Source organism: Engystomops pustulosus, chromosome 3 (genome assembly GCF_040894005.1).
Source record: "Engystomops pustulosus chromosome 3, aEngPut4.maternal, whole genome shotgun sequence".
NCBI classification, from domain to species: Eukaryota; Metazoa; Chordata; class Amphibia; order Anura; family Leptodactylidae; genus Engystomops; species Engystomops pustulosus.
The window spans coordinates 100,018,138-100,034,604 of record NC_092413.1 but is presented as its reverse complement, the minus strand read 5'-3'; the positions used below and the strand labels follow the sequence as shown (position 1 = coordinate 100,034,604).

At 46.0% G+C, this 16,467-nt stretch overlaps 1 protein-coding gene and 1 long non-coding RNA gene across 5 annotated transcripts in view; one reads left to right on the top strand and one right to left on the bottom strand.

The window, feature by feature from the left end:
* The window catches only part of LOC140121686 (uncharacterized), a 44,633-nt gene that overhangs the window by 22,046 nt on the left and 6,120 nt on the right, over window positions 1–16,467 (bottom strand). Inside the window, exons 2-3 of the long non-coding RNA XR_011854157.1 lie at window positions 16,264–16,339; window positions 14,574–14,622 (exon numbers count right to left, since the gene is read on the bottom strand). This is a non-coding gene — a long non-coding RNA (uncharacterized lncRNA). The remainder of the gene's footprint in view (window positions 1–14,573; window positions 14,623–16,263; window positions 16,340–16,467) is intronic.
* NCOA7 (nuclear receptor coactivator 7) overlaps window positions 9,702–16,467 on the top strand; it is a 112,744-nt gene continuing 105,978 nt past the window's right edge. For 2 of the 4 annotated variants that reach the window (XM_072141604.1, XM_072141605.1), the window contains exon 1: window positions 9,714–9,979. The gene's annotated coding sequence lies outside the window, so the exon portion shown is untranslated. Of the gene's footprint in view, window positions 9,980–16,467 lie in introns of all 4 variants that reach the window. The other 2 variants (XM_072141608.1, XM_072141606.1) reach the window with 2 other exon arrangements.

Below are 16,467 nucleotides of genomic sequence, written 5' to 3'. Positions count from 1 at the left end.
ACTACTGGGGGCAGTGCTGTATACTACTGGGGGCTGTACTGTATACTACTGGGGGCTGTGCTGTATACTACTGGGGGCTGTGCTGTATACTACTGGGGGCAGGCTGTATACTACTGGGGGCAGTGCTGTATACTACTGGGGGCTGTGCTGTAGTCTACTGGGGGCAGGCTGTATACTACTGGGGGCGGTGCTGTATACTACTGGGGGCAGGCTGTCTACATACTGGGGGGGGTCTGTGACCAATGCATTTCCCTACCTCGGCTTATACTCGAGTCAATAGGTTTTCCCAGTTTTGATGGTAAAATTAGGGGTCTCGGCTTATACTCGGGTCGGCTTATACTCGAGTATATACGGTATATAGAACTGCTGCTGTTTCATTCGGAGATAATAGGTAGTCTTGAGTACAGTATGTGCCAGCATTTCCTGCTTTACATTAAAGTCCCTGTTATAAGTTTGCTATAGGGGCCTATGGGGGCCAGTCCCCTGCATTTTTTGACATTGCATTGCTACCTCAACTCTATTACTATATGGAGATTAATATAATTATTGCTTCAGGGGCAGGGGCGTAACTAGGAGAGGCAGAGCCCCATAGCAGACTTGTGAATGGGGCCCCCTTACCCCCCCCCCTCCTCAGAAAATATACATAGTTGTATACTCACACATTTATACACTCTAAGGGGGAGATTTATCAAGCTGCCTAAGAGTAAGAATGTACTTAGGTGCCCATGGCAACCAATTACAGCTCCCCTTTAAAATATTCATGAGCACTGGTAAAATGAAAGCTGAGCTGTAATTGGTCGCCATGGGCAACTAAGAACATTCTTACTCTTAGGCATCTTGATAAATCTACCCCTTAAGAGGGCAATTAATGATTGAGCCATAGTTCATCTCCAGAGCCCTTGTATCGCACGCAAACTGATTTTGGCGTAATTGCGCCGGCTTTCATGCGATAGAAATCAGAGGAGGGCCGTCGGATTCGGACTGATCGCGGGATTTAACTTTAAAATTGTGTCACAAGACAATGCACTTACATGCATCGGGAAGAAGAAGGTGAACTCCAGCGGACCTGAGCGGGGAAGTCGGGCCCACAAACTAAGTGAACTGCGTCAGAGTTCATTATCGTCGGACATTCCGGATGGGGGAACGCACCAGCGACGGGTAAGTAAATGTGCCCCAATATGGCTGCACATGGAACTTTCCTTTATGTCATGGGTCCCCAAACTAGGGCCCCCTGAGGGTGAAGAGTGAGAGGAGCACAGGATGTGCCCAGCAGCTGCATTGATGATCCAAACCTCCGTGATTCAATAATCATATAATACATACCTCTGCTGCGCGGCCTCTTTAAGATGTATTTTAAGATGCATTCAGATGTCATTGCATGGTCACCGCGCTCCTGAAAGTCATTGTGAAGCCAGGTTGGAGAATCCCTTGCGTCTGAGGGCCAGTGAACTGGCCCCCTGTGTAAAAAGTTTGGTGACCCCTGCCTTATACGCTACTATGTTACCTCTATGACACAACAATCATGCATGATCACAGAGAGGAAGCTGTTGGTGGATTTCCCTGGGAAGCGGTAAGAGGGCTGATCATGTGGAGAGTGGCTCTGTGCGCTACTGCCTGCATTGCCTTTTAGATCCAAAGTTGAGTTTTACAAGCTTCATAGTAAAAACATTTTTTTGTATTGCTGTAATAGCATTTCAACTACTCACTAGTCCACTATATTTGTTAGATTGTATTCACTGAAAGGCATCAGTCAATTTCAGCAGTTGAGCGCTGCTCTCCTGAGAATATGGAGATGAAAAATTACGCTGAGTAAGTCTTGGGTCTGCTGTTAAAGTGCACATTAAACATTATTTTCTGTGGGGCTGTTTGAATACATTAGTAAGATACAAGCCCTTACACAAATCAACCTGGTGTCCATAGAATCCCACTATAGTAGCACAACATTGAGTTATTACCATGTTCTAAAGAGAGGAAAATGCTAAAATTTTCTGGGTCAAAACCGGAACTTTATTCTATTTTCTTAGAGAGACACTAGGAAGAAAACAGGCGGTACCCTACTGGGGCAAAAAAATTTGTCTGGATCTACAATTATAAAATATACAGTTTCCACTTACCGTATATACTCGTCTATATGATGCGGCAGTGTCGCGGCTGATGACGCCATCAGCAGCGACACCACCGCATCATAGTATGCGCCTGCCGGCAGATCGCATGGGCGTGACTCTGCCGGCGAAAGAAGAAAGCAGAGAGAAGAGGAGCCCTCGGGACCCGCGCCGAAGAACGGGAGCCTCGCGCTGAAGATCGGGACCCGCGCCAACGATCCGGACCCTGGAAGGTGAGTATTAAGTTTTTTAATTTTTTTGGCAGGGGGCTGGCTGTATACTACATGGGGGCTTGCTGTATACTACATGGGGGCTGGCTGTATACTTCATGGGGGCTGGCTGTATACTATATGGGCTGGCTGTATACTTCATGGGGCTAGCTGTATACTGTATGGGCTGGCTGTATACTACATGGGGGCTGGCTGTATACTTCTTCGGGCAGGCTGTATACTACATGCGGGCAGGCTATATACTACTTGGCGCTGGCTGTATACTACAGGGGGCTGGCTGTCTGTATACTACATGGGGGCTGGCTAGCTCTATACAACACCCTCGGCTTATACTCGAGTCAATAGGTTTTCCCAGTTTTTGGTGGTAAAATTAGGGGTCTCGGCTTATATTCGGGTCGGCTTATACTCGAGTATATACGGTACATCCGAATTAAACTTAAGAGAAAACCCATGGAGCCTATCTTGTACACAACCGGGGACTGCCTGTACTGCATGTAAAAACATGAAGGTTTTTGTTCCCCCTACAAAATCATGTCCCCTCATGACCCCATGTTATGCATTTGGTCTTCTGATGCAGTATCATGATATGCTGCACTATCCCCCCACTTCACCTGGTTCCAGGTGTTTTGCTATTTTTTCTTATTTGGATTTTTATTTAAGTATTTTGCATACATCAACAGCACATACATCACAGGTACATCATATGCATTATTAGAATCAGCATTTGTTATGAACCACCACCCTCCCACTCATTCCTTCTCCTTAAGAATTCAAGACTATATCATCTCCAGTACTCAATATGTGCATATGTGTTGGCCCCATTTTATTATCCTAACCTCCCCTCAACCAATTTTAAGCTTACATAAGGTGTTTGCTAACTCTGCATTCAGGTACCACAATATCATTAAAAAAGGCTGGGGAATTTCCTAAAAATAAATGGTTGTAACCTTTTGGCACCCAACCTTTTTAGTCGCACATACCAACCCACTTGTAATACAGCATTTTCAGCAACCAGTCCTGAAGGTTTAAGCCATCTAGCCAGCAAGCACCTATAACTGCTAAAATAAAGGGAACACCAGCATTCCTTGATCTTTAGTATCATTAGGTATTAGTATAGTTTATTTAAACCATTGCATTCAATAACAGTTGCTTTTGCAACACCCTCGCCGATGCAATGGCGAGGTAGTGCTTGCGAATACGTCCCACCTGTAGGTAACACCACATTACACTACATGGTCCTTATAGGATCAAGGGGAAATTGCAGTGGTTAATCCTGCCTGGCAAGGCAGATGTTAATTTGTGATGTAATTATGTCAACCAATGTCTGTGTTACATCCTGTCTCTGTGCACTGAGAGGTAATTGGAGGAGCAGCCACCACCTGACCAAGGGAAGGTAATAAAACCTCTGGCCAGGAATGTTCTAGAGGAGTCTCTCCCCAGAGAGAGAAGAGAGCAGTCTCTCCCAGAAGGGAGAATAGACCGGTCCTAGTCAGGCCCTCTGGGTCTGTAGGACACAAGCAGAGAGTAGTTAGCTGAGCAGCAGCTCAGAGTCTCTAGCACACCAGACCAGTGCAGGAAGAGCCTAGCCCCTGCCTGAAGTGGAAGATTAGACTAGAGCTAGTGTAGTGAGGAAAAGGGGTATCATCCTACCTTCAAGGGTGATACCTGAAGAGATCCAGGACCGAGCTGAAGCCTCCTCTAAGGACACAGCTGCCTCCCAGCCTGCCCTTACATCCAGGCTGGTGACCTACATCCTGCGGCTCCCTCCAAATACCTCTCCAGTACTCCATCTACCTGTTAAAGGCACGTTTGCTGAAGTTCCTGCGGTTCCAATAAAGAACTGTAAGTTGTTTTCTTCAACCTCTGCCTCCGTCTGGTCCCTGCTACTACAACTACCATCATCACCGGCACCCTGTCCACCACACAGAGACTCACACTCGGGACATTAAGGGGTTGCCCCAGGGAGATCCGCTATAGCAGCCGCTCCCTCATCATTTCTTGCCAACACCACCCTGCTAGAGACCTGCCAGGCTGTAGGACAGCCCTCCGATTCCCCCGTACCAAGCACCGTGACAATAGCGTGCTTAGGCCGCAACCGCCAGCCACTCCGGTACCGCGGGCCCCGGCTGTCTCCAGGCCTCACCTCAAGGGCTAGGCCCCGGTGGGGGATGTTGCAAGTGGCGTCACGAACAGGATATAGACTTCTGTGCCTTATTACGGCATTAAAGACTTTCCTTTATTAAAAGACTGTGCTGCCTAACCCTGCTGCCATCCGGGTTTAGGCCCAAGGACTTGTGTGTTTCTGGAATGAACTGTGTTATACTGCTGCCATGTGCTGTCGAGCGCCGCTCCCGCACTCCAGAGGTTAATCCTGGCAAGAACTGTATCAGCTCTGCTACATCCGGCGCTGCCGCGCCTGAAGATTTTTACCTCAGAAACTGTGGCGCAGCAAATAATTCAAGCCCGCCAAAACCTTCACTGGCGGGAAACCCAGATGACGCATCAAGCTCCACCCACGCGCGAAGCGCGCGAACCCCGCCTCCTGTGGCGCAGGAAAAATTAGAGCCCGCCACAGCTCTTGGCGGGAAGGACTTGGACTCCTCCCACTGGCTCGAGGCGGACTTCCTGCCCTGCCTCAGAGAAGCGCCAGAACTGGAGTGGACTTTGGACAGAGAGGACAACGCCATGTGGGGTCCTCCGCCTCTCCCTCCTGTGGAGTGTCCGGAGTTTTACGAGGTCCTAGAGACTATGGTGGTGGTCTCTGCGCAGCCTGTCCGAAGACCCTCCGCTGGACATCGGCTGCACCGAGGATTGACTCGGGCCTTCGTCACCAGGACATGCTACCAAACGGTGACGCAGTACCAAATCCCACCCGGGCGGTTCTTCGTCCCTATCCCGGCTACCATCCCGGTACCGCGGGTCCCCGTGGAGGCGCCACGTGGGGAGGCCCCGACTCCTGCTGAGCCAACGCCTGGGCCTAGTGTTGCCGCTCCACCTGCTCCGAGGCCTACTACTCCGGCTGCGCGGCCTGCTAGCCCCGATGTGGTGGTTCCTGACCCTCCGGTGGTTCCTGCTCCTGTTCCGGCACCTACCTGTCGTCCAAGGAGATCCGAGCCTGAACCGGAGCCACGAGCCCCAGCACCGAAACCTCCGCAGCCTCAAGGCCGAGGTGAGGCCGCCCGCCGGCGACTCCGAGACGCTGTCTTGGACCAGCGACGCAGAGAGAAGGAGGCCCAGCGGTATATGGCCGGCCGATCTACAGCTGGAGCTTGGGTCGAGAAGAATCGCACCACCGGCATGGTCCGGTTCTTCGACAAGCGGAAGGGCTATGGCTTCGCCACCCAGGACTACACCGGACGGGAAGTATTTATACCCCGCCGGTCCGTCAAAAGGCCTGATCTGCCGGAGAGCCAGCACAACCTCAAGCCAGGCGAGTGCATCGAGTTCTCCCTGCAGGAAGGACCTCGAGGACCCTGGGCGGCTGGCGTGATCCGGATCCCCGATTCCGACGAGGACCGCTACTTCCCGCAGGACGACTGGTATGAGGACGACGAGTGGCCGGAGTCTCCGGACACCTCTTCCTCCTCGGCTGCAAGTCCCCGGGCGGTGACCCACGTGAATGCCCCATCCACAGTAATTGTGAGTACGGGTCCCATTGCCATCCACGGGCCGGGCATGATCCAGGGCGCCACCCCCACTGTCTCCCCTGCCGGGAGCATTGCCAGGTCCCGCGGCTCTTCTGTGGGAGAAGACATCCCGGCTAGTGAACCTTGTCCGGAGGTTCCATCTAGGCCCGCATCTCCCCTTGCCGGTTACCAATGGGGTGATGACCCGGCCCCGGAAGAACCGGAGCTGGAAGGAGCCGCGGCACGGCCGCTGGACTCTGTTTATTTCTTCCTGGACCCCTCTGTGGTCCCTGGCTCAGTTGAGCCCCCGGCTGGAACAGTCGACACCCCGGGCGACAGCGCTCCTCCCCCTGAAGGTCCGGAGGATGTTGCTGCACCTGCAGTACCCACTGCTGCCACCGGGTGTCCCCAGCCGGAACCTACTCCCGCTGAGGACGCACAGGATTCCCTGCAGGAGCTGGATCCTGTCTTTGCTGAGCCCAGCGATACTGACTAATCCCTGAAGGGCTGTAGCCCTCTCCAGGTACTTTGTCCTTTGTACATATGTATATTTGCTTTTTCCTACCCTATAGAGCCAGAGACTTTCCTGAGACTCTTACCCTTATTTATCTCAGTCAAGAGATTATGCACTGTCATGTGCTATGATAGCACCCTTCCTCTGCCACAGCAGAGAGTTTCTTCAAAGGACTCTGTCCCTCTCCAAATAGAGGAGACCCTTTGCCTCTTCATTGCACTTTCCCCCCACATCAAGGGCTGTACCCAGAAGATGGACTTTGTCAGTAGAGACCTTCTGAGAGACTTTCGCCAGATACTCCAGGGAAAAGTTGCTATTGCTATTGACTATTATTTTGCACTTAATGCCTTCCTTTTTAGGTATGGACATTCTGCTTGCACTTCTTTATGCCTTTTCTTTTCAGGAAAAGAGACATTTATTCCGCTACCCTGAGTAGCCTATCTATCTGTAACGTTATGTTATAAGATGTGTACCCATTGGGCTGCTAAGCCAATGTGATTTTGCCAAATGTTTGCACACTGTCATATCTGCCAGTAGTCTGCATTAACCCTTTCATAGGCTTTTCAGGTTGTAGTGTGGCTGTGTCGGACCGTCTTTTATGTAAAACACTGACCGCTACCTGATCCCTCAAACCGAGGTTTGCACATGGGGGTAGTCCGTAAACTGCGGGTCTTTAGGGGACCGGGGGTGTTACACAGATAGCACCTGGATGCCACTCATACTTGGGTAAGGTTACCAATCAGGAGGTACTCGTGTCGCATATGCTAAGGCAATGCAGATAGACACCATATAATTGCCGCCAGGGAAGAAGCGTTGATCAAACAAATATACAGGCCTTGGTGCAAGGAGTGGATTACAGGACATGACACCACACCTTTCCTACTGTACAGTTCGGTTTAATGGCGTCAGCGACCAACTGTCATACAGCTCTTACATATTTTTGTCTTAGTCCGACACCAACCCAGGTGCCTGTCTCCAGGACCATGGGCGGTTTGTCCCTACACCTCACATAGCCTGCACTTCCCAGAAGTGCCCTTAGCCCCCTCTGTGCCCCAAACCATCGGTAGTCGAGCCGAGGGCGGCTCTTTCAGTTGCCCCCGGGGTATGCAACACCCTCGCCGATGCAATGGCGAGGTAGTGCTTGCGAATACGTCCCACCTGTAGGTAACACCACATTACACTACATGGTCCTTATAGGATCAAGGGGAAATTGCAGTGGTTAATCCTGCCTGGCAAGGCAGATGTTAATTTGTGATGTAATTATGTCAACCAATGTCTGTGTTACATCCTGTCTCTGTGCACTGAGAGGTAATTGGAGGAGCAGCCATCACCTGACCAAGGGAAGGTAATAAAACCTCTGGCCAGGAATGTTCTAGAGGAGTCTCTCCCCAGAGAGAGAAGAGAGCAGTCTCTCCCAGAAGGGAGAATAGACCGGTCCTAGTCAGGCCCTCTGGGTCTGTAGGACACAAGCAGAGAGTAGTTAGCTGAGCAGCAGCTCAGAGTCTCTAGCACACCAGACCAGTGCAGGAAGAGCCTAGCCCCTGCCTGAAGTGGAAGATTAGACTAGAGCTAGTGTAGTGAGGAAAAGGGGTATCATCCTACCTTCAAGGGTGATACCTGAAGAGATCCAGGACCGAGCTGAAGCCTCCTCTAAGGACACAGCTGCCTCCCAGCCTGCCCTTACATCCAGGCTGGTGACCTACATCCTGCGGCTCCCTCCAAATACCTCTCCAGTACTCCATCTACCTGTTAAAGGCACGTTTGCTGAAGTTCCTGCGGTTCCAATAAAGAACTGTAAGTTGTTTTCTTCAACCTCTGCCTCCGTCTGGTCCCTGCTACTACAACTACCATCATCACCGGCACCCTGTCCACCACACAGAGACTCACACTCGGGACATTAAGGGGTTGCCCCAGGGAGATCCGCTATAGCAGCCGCTCCCTCATCATTTCTTGCCAACACCACCCTGCTAGAGACCTGCCAGGCTGTAGGACAGCCCTCCGATTCCCCCGTACCAAGCACCGTGACAATAGCGTGCTTAGGCCGCAACCGCCAGCCACTCCGGTACCGCGGGCCCCGGCTGTCTCCAGGCCTCACCTCAAGGGCTAGGCCCCGGTGGGGGATGTTGCACTTTGCTTATAATGCATAAGAGAACGTATGAGAAAACAGGTTGGCAATGCCATAAAAAGTGACTGTGTTGTTGCAATGTTCCAACCTGTCTGGGTCTTTGTCAAGAGTAGCGTGAGTTGGTCAAGAAACAACTCTGGATTTTTTTCTGTCCACCTGCTGACCCTGCGATTCTTCCTGTACAGAGGAACCCTGGAGAGAAGCTACAATGATAGTCCAAATTTCCCCTTCAACTGTGTTGGTGTCTTCAAGAGGCCGATAATATTGAAAGTTCTCAAAGAACTGGGAGCCATAAGTTACTGCTTAAACCACTGTGTTGGCAAATATGAAACAAATATGACATATCAGACATTTAATACAATTAAAAGGTTCACATCATAGCACCAGAAAACTAGTTCTAGGGGAAACAAACAGTGATAGTCCCCCAGCACCACCCAGAATTTCTTATGTAGGAAAAAAGCCATCATATTGTAATACAATGGATGTAAACTTGATGGTGTTTACTGGCGGTTCCATATAATAAGTATACCTGCAAAATTAGATAGGAGGTCCAATCTGATTGCAAAATGGTCATACAACAGGCAGTAAAAAAGGTATACCACACAGGCACTCCACTAAAACAGCCAAACCCCAAAATGACAAAGTATTGATAGGAACAGTGGGTGCCTCTTCACTGTCATATTTGTTTTGCTTTGGATAATAAAGTATATGTATATGTGACATTTACACTACTTTCTGTGGAAATGTGCTGTTTGACCACTTTGATATATGCTGTGCGGTTCCTACATTTGCTCATAGTATGGGGTGTGTGAGGTGCTATAGGAAAAGTAGTATAATGTCCCATTTTCTGTATCCCCTTCTGATAATGACAGAATAATGGGGCTACAGTAAAGAGCACTATGGCATATTTTTTTCCAGGTAACATAATAAGGGGGTTAGCCAAAACCGGCCCTGGAAAGAAGATTTTGGGTGCAGCAGGTAGAAAAGGTTTAGGGACCTCTGCAGTAGGGCACATGGCTAGTTGTATCAGGCTAGTGGATGGAAGGATCCCACCAGTGGGAGTATGGGCTTTGGAGGGTGGTGTGAGGGGAGGGGAATATAGGTGCCCTCCCATACAGCAGCTAGAGCAGCTCTGCTCATCACCCAGCTGCGCCCAGCCTTACAGAGCGGGCATGTGCCACCTGATTCCTCCGTGCTGGGAGCTGCACACAGCCTGTGCGCACTAGGGAGGAGAGAGAGAGAAGGAAGGAAGAAGCCAGGGAGGAGGAGGGAGCTGCTGCCTCGTATTGTTCATCTGCTGCTGTGGTCCCTGGATCCTCTCTGTCACAATGTGCCGCTACCTATACCGAGACTAAGACTGGCACAGATGTGAGGAGCCTGAGGTGGGTGCTCTGTCTATGTGTACTCAGTCTCCCTGGTGGAAGCATGGGGCAGACATGGGCAGCTGTGTGTACATACAGCGCTGTTATTCTGCCCAGTAACCACGCCTTACATGCTACTGGTGTTACCCCAGCAAAGAGCAGACTGGTGGGAGGGGCCTGGCTGCTGGGCGGGGACTCCATCTGTACATCAAGCTGTATCATGTATGGAGGAGCAGTCATCTATAGACTCCATCTGTACAACAGGCTGTATCGTGTATGGAGAGCAGTCATCTATAGACTCCATCTGTACATCAGGCTGGTTATATTAGGAGGAGCAGTGATCTATACACTCCATCTGTACATCAGGCTGTATCATGTATGGAGGAACAGTCATCTATAGACTGCATCTGTACATTAGACTGCTTATGTATCAGTAGTATACCTGGGTGTATGTATGTATGGGGGAGCAGTGATCTATAGACTCCATCTGTACATCAGGCTGGCTATGTATCTGTAGTATACCTGTGTGTATGTATGTATGGGACAGCAGTGATCTATAGACTCCATCTGTACATTAGACTGCTTATATATCAGTAGTATACCTGGGTGTATGTATGTATGGGACAGCAGTGATCTATAGACTCCATCTGTACATCAGGCTGCTTATGTATCACTAGTATACCTGGGTGTATGTGTGTATGGGACAGCAGTAATATATATACTGAATCTGTACATCAGGTTGATGATGTATCTGTAGTATACCTGGGTGTATGTATGTTTGGGACAAGAGTGATCTATAGACTCCATCTGTACATCAGGCTGCTTATGTATCAGTAGTATACCTGGGTGGGTGTATGTATGTATGGGACAGCAGTGATCTATAGACTCCATCTGTACACCAGGTTGATTATGTATCAGTAGTATACCTGGATGTATGTATGTATGGGACAGCAGTGATCGATTGACTCCATCTGTACATCAGGCTGCTTATGTATCAGTAGTATACCTGGGCGTATGTATGTATGTATGTATGTATGGGAAAGCAGTGATCTATAGACTCCATCTGTACATCAGGCAAGCATACTACTGATACATAAACAGCATGATGTACAGATGGATTCTATAGATCACTGCTGTCCCATACATACATACAACCATGTATACTACTGATACATAACCAGCCTCATGTACAGATGGAGTCTATAGATCACTTCTCCCCCATACATACATACACCCAGGTATACTACTGTTACATAAGCAGCCTGATGTACAGATGGAGTCTATAGATCACTGCTGTCCCATATATACGCCCAGGTATACTACTGATACATAACCAGCATGATGTACAGATGGATTCTATAGATCACTGCTGTCCCATACATACATACAACCATGTAAACTACTGATATATAACCAGCCTTATGTACAGATGGAGTCTATAGATCACTGCTCCCCCATACATACATACACCCAGGTATACTACTGATACATAAGCAGCCTGATGTACAGATGGAGTCTATAGATCACTGCTGTCACATACATACATACGCCCAGGTATACTACTGATACATAACCAGCATGATGTACAGATGGAGTCTATAGATCACTGATACCCCGTACATAAACCAAGGTATACTACAGATACATAACCAGCCTGATGTACAGATGGAGTCTATAGATCACTGCTGTCCCATACATACATACATACACCCAGGTATACTACTGATACATAAACAGCATGATGTACAGATGGAGTCTATAGATCACTGCTCCCTCACTGTATGGGGGCATCAGTGATCTATGGACTCTTTCTGTATAGGACATCTTGGGTTGGTTATGAATCAGTGGAGGTAGGTGGTGAAGTCACTAGTCCGAGTAGTGTTATAATACAGAATACATGAATTAGTGTCACTATATAACAAGAGTGGCTTCCCTCATTTCTCAGCTACTTATTGCTTACCATTTGTACCACAGCATGAGATCTTTGGGGAAATTATCTTCCTGCCAGTCGTGCTCAAACAATGGTTCAGAATGCTGCGTAATATGTAATAACAATGCTATAATAAGCAATTCTTTTATTGTTGACAGCAGCATGCCAGATGGTACCGTAGCTTGTCTCTGAAAGAGGGCAAAACATACCCAACACAGCATGTGGTTAAGACTGGCATCATCAGGGGTGTTATGCCATAAAGAACAGGCACATTTTCATCATGTTCCTGTCCCTTACTAATCGGAACTAAAGAAATTACAAAAGGGTTATAACTGGTGCCCATGGACATTAGTGTCTTCTTGTAACATGGTTTGACAGACCATTACCATTTCATGGGAAATATGCCAGGTTTAGACCAGGTAGACTCTAGTAGCATTTGGCCCCTACATTACTTGCATATTGAGAATAACATATGTTGACTAATGTTTACTGCATTTTCATTTTTAATTTTTAACTCATATACTTTTAATTAGAAATTAATTTCACCCAAAACGTTATGAATTCACAAAAGACCTAAAGCTACTTCTACAGAGGTGTAATGTGGACCTTAATAATGCAAAAGGCCATACAAGTAGAGTATATTGTGAATTACAGTGCAAGAAGGGTCCTGTGTGTCTGGGAAAAAATAAGCCAATTGGTCAACTTCAATTTGTTTAATTTGACTCTAACTTATCAATTAACTTTGCAAAATTCAATTGTGTTCATAAAAAAAATTAACATTCCCCTCCCTGTTCATGTAGTGGAATATTACATTAGATACAGTTTGTGGAAAGATTAGATATGTTACAAATCCATCATGTAGTAAATAACATTATAATAGTTGAATGTGAGAACATTGACAGTAAATTCCTCTGTGAAGCCTAGGGCTGTATATCTCATCATGTAAACAGTGGAGCATGATCTACTGAAGCAGGGGTAACCCTTATAAACTGGTCATATGATGCCAATATCATCTAAAAACATAGAATGGTGTCATGAAAAAGCTAACATTGGAAATGTTTTTCCATCTTAACATGCCTGGAAGTCTGGTGGATGTCATATTTATACTTTGTATGTAGCATTACCTGATCTATACTTTCACAATAGGCTGTGATTATCATAAGGCCATTGCTTTAAAGCAACCACATGCTGTCCATGGCATGTCGGCACTGCAGCCATAGTCATTGAGAGCAGTCTATTTTGGATTGGACAGTCCATTTTGATATATTTAGCAAATCTGAATATCCATTTGTCAAGAAAAGTTCATCCTTACATCTGTGGTCCACCAACCGTTGTCACTAGATGTGCACAAACTTACCTCAGTCTTTGCGGCAACTTGCTTAATACCTCTGGGACACCAGAGCACTGCGGTTTAAGGTATCAGCCTCCATGGATCTTAGGAATGTTTGACTAGGATTCTGTAAGTTACAATATTTGGCATAGATCGACAAGGCACTCTCAAGTTATTTGATCCAGTTGAGGAATTTTTGCGGATGTATTATTTTCAATTGAAACACCTTTGGCCATGTATTGGACTATTAATGCATGAGAATATTAGATACATAGATTTCGCTTATCGGAGCCCTAATAAAGTTTTAGTGGGTTCTGTGTTTTTAGCATGCTTTCTGTTGTAAACTTCCTAGATACATAGTGACAGTACATAATGTTGTACATTGCTTATCCACTTTTGTGCACTTGTTGTGTGGATTTGTTTTATATATAATGTACTTTGTGTATTTTATTATGTCATGAAGATTTTATAAGGTCATGCCTTTAGTGAATAATGAAAGGGCCCTGCACTAGACTTGTTATACACCTTTAATTGTATCACCTTTTTTATTTGTGTTTAGTGTATTTGTTAGTTTTTGTATATTCTTTTAATACTGTTATATTGCTTTTGGTCAATCTTGTACAACCCCTTTAAAAAGAACATCTTGCCAATGTTTTTTTTTTATAATACGTTTTTATTTTCTTATTGTAGTTTATTTTTCTTCTCTTTTTATTCCATAATGAGGGCAGTCATCTTGCCTGAGCTCCAGTTTACAGCATAGTCTACAGCAGACTCACAGGAGCATATGTATCATAGTTTTTTTGGCTGCCACTTTTTCAAGTTTCCTGAAGTTGTCCTACTTAATCATTGCAATGTATCTTAAGTTTTTTCCTTTGTCATACATGTGATGAGTTGCCTGTTTAGTCTCACTTTTGCGACTTTTTGTGGTGTGCAACTTTGTAGTCCCAAATAGTAGCTCCCAAAATTAAGTCTAGGTCTAGCATGCTCTATTTTGGGACTTACTAGGTGCAAGAATGGGACAATTTCAGTCCCAAAAGTCTCACAAGTTGAACAAACATCTGGGCTACAAAGATAAATACGGCAACTGCACTAAATCCTTGAGGCAGCTAACTTTGGTACACTGCTGATTCTGCACCTAAAAAGTCTCAAACTGCAAAAAATCTCACAAAAAGTTGCACAAAAAAGTAAAAGAAAGCAATAGGAGTGGTACATGTCCCCCTGGGTCTAGCATGCTCTGTTTTGGGACTTATTAAGTGCATGAATGGGACAATGTCAGAGCCCACAAGTCTCACAAGTTGAACAAATATCTGGGCTACTAAGATAGATAGGGTACACTGCATTAAGTTATTACTTACTTTGGTCCGCTGCTTGATTCTGCACCTTGTGATGTTAGTGAGGTGACTGCTGGGTAGAGAACCGTTAGTGAACTAATGGCATTAGTTGTTGTTCATAGCAACGTATCAATGTTTAACTTTTTTTGGTAAATGAGCAAAACAATTTTACTGTGCAACATCTGTGATAAATGTAAAGCAAGTTGGACCCAGAAAGAGTTGTCTCCTTAAATGGCCCCTACCAGCTTATCCTGGATTGGTCTTCTCATAGGCCTCTTCCTATACCCAAATGGGGAAAGTATGCATCATTATTTAGGGATATGAAATGCAAATATTTGTCTTATGCTTATGATGCATTTGTCTGATATTGTGTAAACTGCATAAGACTTCTTTCTTGTGTTTCCACATTAAATGTATCATTGTTTGTCTATAACCTTATTTTGTATTCTGCCTATTCTAATATGTTTTGTAATTTAAGGTTATGTAATAATTTAGATTTCTAAACTTTATCTCAAAAGAAGCATGATCTCCCAGCGCTGAAGATCTTTTAATAGAGATTTAGTCTCTTAGTCTATGAAATGCTGCTGGTATAGTATTACCATATTTTATAGCAGACATATATGTAATAGGTAATTATGTCCATCAAGTCCAACCTTTAAGAATTAAATAAATCTTTTATCTCCATAACCCGTGATGTTTTTTTTCTCTAGAAAGGCATCCAGGCCTCTCTTGAACATGTACATAGAGTCGGCCATAACAACCTCCTGCGGCAGAGAGTTCCATAGTCTCACTGCTCGTACAGTAAAGAACCTTTGTCTATGTTGATGGTAGAATCGCCTCTCCTCTGGGCGTAGAGGATGCCCCCTTGTCCTGGTCACAGGCCGAGGTATAAAAAGATCTTTGGAGAGATCCTTGTACTGTCCGTTCAGGTATTTGTACATTGTAATGAGGTCTCCCCTCGGATGTCTTTTTTCTACACTGAATAATCCCAATTTTTGTAATCTGTCATTGTATTCTATTCCCCCCATTTCCCTAATAATCTTGGTTGCTCTCCTCTGCACCCATTCCAGCTCTACTATATCCTACTGTACACAATATTCCATGTGTGGTCTGACCAGGGATTTGTATAAGGGCAAAACTGTGACTTTATCATGAAAATCAATTCCGCTCTTGACACTTCCTATCATTTTATTTGTTTTAGCAGCAGCCGCCTGGCTCTGGTCACTAAAATTAAGTTTACCCTCCACCAATACCCCCAAGTCCTTTTCAGCTCCAGTTTTACCAAGTAATTGACTGTTTAGAACATAGGTATACTTTTTGTTTCCATGGCCTACCTGTTTCCATGGCCTACATTTACATTACTTTACATGTATCTACATTAAACCTCATCAACCATTTCTCTGCCCACTCCTCAAGATTCCACAAATCCCTCTTTAATGGTAAACCATCGACCTCAGTATTTATTACTTTACACAGCTTAGTATTATCTGCAAATATTGAAACTTGACTGTGTAAACCCACTACAAGGTCATTATTAAAAATATAAAAAAGAGGTGGCCCCAATATTGACCCCTGTGGCACTCCACTGGTAACGTCAACCCAATCTGAGAATGTGCCATTAATGACGACCCTCTGTTTTCTATCACTAAGGCAATTACCTACCCAAGTACACAGATTTTCCCCTAGTCCCAGCAGTCTCATTTTATGTACCAACCTTTTATGCGGCATGGTGTCAAATGCCTTTGAAAAGTCCAGATATACAACATCCACAGCGTCCCCCAGATCCAGTCCTGTGGAACATAAATTCAAACATTAAAAATTACGGTCTGTCTACATAGTTCATGTAGAATCCGGGGGTGTATGCCATTTGGCCCCGGTGATTTATCTATCTGGCCATTTGGCCCCGGTGATTTATCTA